Raw genomic sequence first — 6,314 nt, 5'->3', positions numbered from 1 at the left:
TTTAAATTCAAATCTTTTTCAAATCTTTTAAATTTCTATCTTATCTTTTCAAATTTAAATTTTAAATTCAAATCTTTTCTAATCTTCAATCTTATCTTATTTTCAAATCTTCCTTAATTACTTACTTGTTTTTTCTTTCTTCTTTTTCAAAACTTCCTAACTAATTCTTCTCTCTTCTAATTTTCGAAAATATCTTCTCTATTTCTCTCTCTTCTTTTTCGAAAATTCATCATTTAATTTTCAAATCTTTTTAGTTAATTAATTTTATTTTCGAATTTAATTAATAAATAAAAATAAAAACAAAAATATTTTCTCTTTTTACTTCTAATTTTCGAATTTCTATCCCTCTCTCTTTTCGAATCTTTTTCTCTCTTCTCTATCTTCATTCTTCTTTTCTTTCTTCTTCACATCTCAGAGGGAGTCCTCTGTTCTTGAACATAGAGCTCACATTCTTCTTCTTTCTTGTCTTCTTTTTCTTGTTTATGACCAGGGACAGAGATAAAGAACCTCTCTTTAATCTTGACCCTGAACCTGAAAAAACTCTAAGGAGGCATTTACAACAAGCTAAAGCACAATACTTCGAAAGAAACCTCTCAAAAAATTTCGAACAAGAAGCTGAAGACATGGCAGACAATGCTAATAATGGAGGAGATGCAAGAAAGGTTCTTGGTGACTACACCATACCTACCTCTGATTTCTATGGAAGAAGTATCTCCATACCTTCTACTAGAGCTAACAACTTTGAGCTTAAGCCTCAGTTAGTCTCTCTTTTGCAACAGAATTGTAAGTTCCATGAACTTCCACTGGAAGATCCACACCAATTCTTGTCAGAATTCTTACAAATCTATGACACTGTTAAGACCAATGGAGTAGATCCTGAGGTCTACAGACTTATGCTCTTTCCCTTTGCTGTTAGAGATAGAGCTAAAATATGGTTGGATTCTCAACCTAAAAAAAGTTTAGACTCTTGGGAGAAGCTGGTTAATACTTTCTTGGCCAAGTTCTTTCCTCCTCAAAAGATGAGCAAAATTAGAGTGGAAGTTCAAACCTTCAGACAAAGAAAAGGTGAATCCCTCTATGAAGCTTGGGAAAGATACAAGCAACTGATCAGGAGATGTCCTTCCGACATGCTCTCAGAATGGTCTATCCTAGGCATCTTCTATGATGGCTTGTCTGAGATGTCCAAAATATCATTGGACAGCTCTGTAGGTGGATCACTCTACTTGAAGAAAATGCCTGAAGAAGCAAGAAAACTTATTGAGATGGTTGTAAACAACCAATTCATGTACACCTCTGAGAGAAATCCTATGAACAATGGGGTCTCTCAGAAAAAAGGAGTTCTTGAAATTGATACTCTGAATGCCATATTGGCTCAGAACAAGATCTTGACCCAGTAGGTCAATATGATCTCTCAACATTTGACTGGAATGCAAGCTGCAGCTGGCAACACTCAAGAAGCTTCCTCTGAAGGAGAAGCTTATGATCCTGACCAACCCATGATGGAGGAGGTTGATGAGCGGATAATTTATACGCTTTTTGGCATTGTTTTTAGTATGTTTTTAGTAGAATCTAGTTACTTTTAGGGATGTTTTCATTAGTTTTTATGTTAAATTCACATTTCTGGACTTTACTATAAGTTTGTGTGTTTTTTTGTGATTTCAGGTATTTTCTGGCTGAAATTGAGGGACTTGAGCAAAAATCAGATTCAGAGGTTGAAGAAGGACTGCTGATGCTGTTGGATTCTGACCTCCCTGCACTCAAAGTAAATTTTCTGGAGCTACAGAACTCAAAATGGCGCGCTTCCAATTGAGTTGGAAAGTAGACATCCAGGGCTTTCCAGCAATATATAATAGTTCATACTTTGGCCGAGTTTAGACGACGTAAAAGGGCATTGAACGCCAGTTCTATGCTGCTGTTTGGAGTTAAACGCCAGAAACACGTCACAAACCAGAGTTGAACGCCAGAAATACGTTACAACCTAGTGTTCAACTCCAGAAAGAGCCTCTGCACGTGTAACATTCAAGCTCAGCCCAAGCACACACCAAGTGGGCCCCGGAAGTAGATTTATGCATCAATTACTTACTTCTGTAAACCCTAGTAACTAGTTTAGTATAAATAGGACTTTTTACTATTGTATTTGATATCCTGGATTGTATTTTTGATCCTGTGATCACGTTTTGGGGGCTGGCCATTTAGCCATGCCTGGATCTTTCACTTATGTATTTTCAAACGGTAGAGTTTCTACACTCCATAGATTAAGGTGTGGAGCTCTGCTGTTCCTCAAAGATTAATGCAATGTACTACTGTTTTTCTATTCAATTCAACTTATTCCGCTTCTAAGATATTCATTCGCACTTCAACCTGAATGTGATGAACGTGACAATCATCATCATTCCCTATGAATGCGTGCCTGACAACCACTTACGTTCTACCTTAGATTGAATGAATATCTCTTGGATCTCTTAATCAGAATCTTCGTGGTATAAGCTAGATTGATGGCGGCATTCGTGAGAGTCCGAAAAGTCTAAACCTTGTCTGTGGTATTACAAGTAGGACTCTGGGATTGAATGACTGTGACAAACTTCAAACTCGCGAGTGCTGGGCATAGTGACAGACGCAAAAGGAGGGTGAATCCTATTCCAGTATGATCGAGAACCTCTAGATGATTAGCCATGCAGTGACAGCACATCGGACCATTTTCACAGAGAGGATAGGATGCAACCATTGACAAGGGTGATGCCTCTAGACGATTAGCCATGCAGTGACAGCGCATCGGACCATTTTCCAGAGAGGATTAAAAGTAGCCATTGACAACGGTGATGTCCTTACATAAAGCCAGCCATGGAAAGGAGTAAGACTGATTGGATGAAGGCAGCAGGAAAGCAGAGATTCAGAGGAACGAAAGCATCTCTATACACTTATCTGAAATTCTCACTAATGATATACATAAGTGTTTCTATCCTTATTTTCTATCTATTTATTATTTATGTTCGAAAACTCCATAACTATTTTATATCCGCCTGACTGAGATTTACAAGGTGACCATAGCTTGCTTCATACCAACAATCTCCGTGGGATCGACCCTTACTCACGTAAGGTTTATTACTTGGACGACCCAGTGTACTTGCTGGTTAGTTGTATCGAAGTTGTGAATGAAAAATGATTTATTAAGACGTGCGTACAGAGTTTTTGGCACCGTTGCCTGAGATCACAATTTCGTGCACCAAGTTTTTGGCGCCGTTGCCGAGGATTGTTCGAGTTTGGACAACTGACGGTTCATCTTGTTGCTCAAATTAGGTAATTTTCTTTTTGTTTTCTTTTCAAATTTTTTTCAAAAATCTTTCAAAAATTTCTCCTTTATTTTCGAAAAAAAAATTTTAAAATAAAAATGTTTTCAAAAATATATTTTTCTTCAGAATTTTTAAGAATGAATTCTAGTGTTTCATGAAGCATGTTGAAGCCTGGCTGACTGTAAAGCCATGTCTAATTCTTCTGGATAGGGAATGTCAGGCGTGTCATGTCTGAGTTACATACTAAAGCTTGGCTGGCTATTAAGCCATGCATGACCCTTTGATTGGAGCTTTAGACTAAAGAGCATAAGATTCCTGGAATTCATATTAAAAATTTTGGAATCCTTATTTTTCTTTTTTTTCAAAATGATTTTCGAAAAAAAAATATATACAAAAATCCAAAAAAATAAAAAAATTCATAAAAATAAAAAATATTTCATGTTTCTTGTTTGAGTCTTGAGTCAAGTTGAAAGTTTGGTGTCAATTGCATATTCATCTTGCATTTTTCGAAAATTCATGCATTCATAGTGTTCTTCATGATCTTCAAGTTGTTCTTGGTAAGTCTTCTTGTTTGATCTTGATGTTTTCATGTTTTGTGTCTTTTCTTATTTTTCATGTGCATTTTTGCATCCATAGAGTCTAAATATGAAAGATTTCTAAGTTTGTGTCTTGCATGTTTTCTTTGCATTAAAAATTTTTCAAAAATAAGTTCTTGATGTTCATCTTGACATTCAAAGTGTTCTTGGTGTTCATCTTGACATTCATAGTGTTCTTGCATGCATTCATTGTTTTGATCCATAACTTTCATGCATTGAGTCATTTTTCATGTTTTTCTCTCTCATCATTAAAAATTCAAAAATCAAAAAATATCTTTCCCTTTTTTACTCATAAATTTCGAAAATTTGAGTTAACTTTTTCAAAAATTTTTAAAATTCAGTTGTTTTCATGAGTCAAATCAAATTTTCAATTTGAAAATCTTATCTTTTTCAAAATCCTTTTCAAAAATCAAATCTTTTTCATTTTTTATTTATTTTCGAAAATTATAAAAATATTTTTCAAAAATTTTTTTCTTAATTTTATCACATAATTTTCGAAAATAACATCATCAATTAATGTTTTGATTCAAAAATTTCAAGTTTGTTACTTACTTGTTAAGAAATATTCAAACTTTAAGTTCTAGAATCATATCTTGTGATTTCTTGTGAATCAAGTCATTAATTGTGATCCTAAAAATCAAATCTTTTTCAAAACTAATTTCAATCATATCTTTTCAAAAATATCTCTTTATCTTATCTTTTTCAAAATTTGATTTTAAAATATCCTTCTTATCTTCTTATCTTCTTATCTTTTCAAAATTGATTTTCAAATTTATTTCAACTAACTAACTAACTTTTTGTTTGTTTCTTATCTTTTTCAAAACTACCTAACCAACTCTCTCTCTCTAATTTTCGAAAATATCTTCCCTCTTTTTCAAAATTTCTTTTTAATTAACTAACTATTTTAATTTTTTATTTTAATTTTCGAAAAATTACTAACCTTTTTCAAAAACTATTTTCGAAAATCACTAACTCTTTCTCAAAAATAATTTTCAAAAATTCTCCTTCTCTCTCATCTCCTTCTATTTATTTGTTCATCTACTAACACTTCATCTCACCCAAATTCGAACCCCCTCTTCTATCTGTGTTCGAATTTTTTCTTCTTTTCTTATACTCACACAGGGACCTCTATACTGCGGTAAAAAGGACCCCTATTATTATTATTTTTCTGTCCCTCTTTTTCATATGAGCAGGAGTAAGGACAAGAACATTCTTGTTGAAGCAGATCCAGAATCTGAAAGGACTCTGAAGAGGAAACTAAGAGAAGCTAAATTACAACAATCCAGCAAGCACCTTTCAGAAATTTTCGAACAAGAAGAGGAGATAGCAGCCGAAAATAATAATAATGTAAGGAGGATGCTTGGTGACTTTACTGCACCTAATTCCAATTTACATGGAAGAAACATCTCCATTCCTGCCATTGGAGCAAACAATTTTGAGCTGAAACCTCAATTAGTTTCTCTGATGCAGCAAAACTGTAAGTTTCATAGACTTCCATCTGAAGATCCTTTTCAGTTCTTAACTGAATTCTTGCAGATATGTGATACTGTTAAGACTAATGGAGTAGATCCTGAAGTCTACAGGCTCATGCTTTTCCCTTTTGCTGTGAGAGACAGAGCTAGAATATGGTTGGACTCTCAACCTAAGAATAGCCTGAACTCTTGGGATAAGATGGTCAAGGCTTTCTTAGCCAAGTTCTTTCCTCCTCAAAAGCTGAGTAAGCTTAGAGTGGATGTTCAGACCTTCAGACAAAAAGAAGGTGAATCCCTCTATGAAGCTTGGGAGAGATACAAAGGACTGACCAAAAAGTGTCCTTCTGACATGCTTTCAGAATGGACCATCCTGGATATATTCTATGATGGTCTGTCTGAATTAGCTAAGATGTCATTGGATACTTCTGCAGGTGGATCTATTCACCTAAAGAAAATGCCTGCAGAAGCTCAAGAACTCATTGACATGGTTGCTAATAACCAGTTTATGTACACTTCTGAGAGGAATCCTGTGAGTAATGGGACGCCTCAGAAGAAGGGAGTTCTTGAAATTGATACTCTGAATGCCATATTGGCTCAGAATAAAATATTGACTCAGCAAGTCAATATGATTTCTCAGAGTCTGAATGGAATGCAAGCTGCATCCAACAGTACTCAAGAGGCATCTTCTGAAGAAGAAGCTTATGATCCTGAGAACCCTGCAATAGCAGAGGTAAATTACTTAGGTGAACCTTATGGAAACACCTATAATCCATCATGGAGAAATCATCCAAATCTCTCATGGAAGGATCAACAAAAGCCTCAACAAAGCTTTAATAATGGTGGAAGAAATAGGTTTAATAATAGTAAACCTTTTCCATCATCCACTCAGCAACAGACAGAGAACTCTGAACAAAATACCTCTAATTTAGCAAACTTAGTCTCTGATCTATCTAAGG

General features: G+C 34.7%; 1 non-coding gene across 1 annotated transcript; it reads right to left on the bottom strand.

The window, feature by feature from the left end:
• Nucleotides 1–5,605: 5,605 nt before the first annotated feature.
• On the bottom strand, nt 5,606–5,713 carry LOC148581554 (small nucleolar RNA R71). The gene has a single exon (XR_015893910.1). It is a non-coding gene; the product is annotated as a small nucleolar RNA R71 (small nucleolar RNA).
• Between the last annotated feature and the right edge of the window lie 601 nt (nt 5,714–6,314).

This window comes from Arachis ipaensis, chromosome B10, assembly GCF_059453495.1.
Source record: "Arachis ipaensis isolate K30076 ecotype BB chromosome B10, ASM5945349v1, whole genome shotgun sequence".
Lineage (NCBI taxonomy): Eukaryota > Viridiplantae > Streptophyta > Magnoliopsida > Fabales > Fabaceae > Arachis > Arachis ipaensis.
The sequence above is the reverse complement of the archived record's forward strand: the minus strand, read 5'-3'. Positions and strand labels throughout refer to the sequence as shown.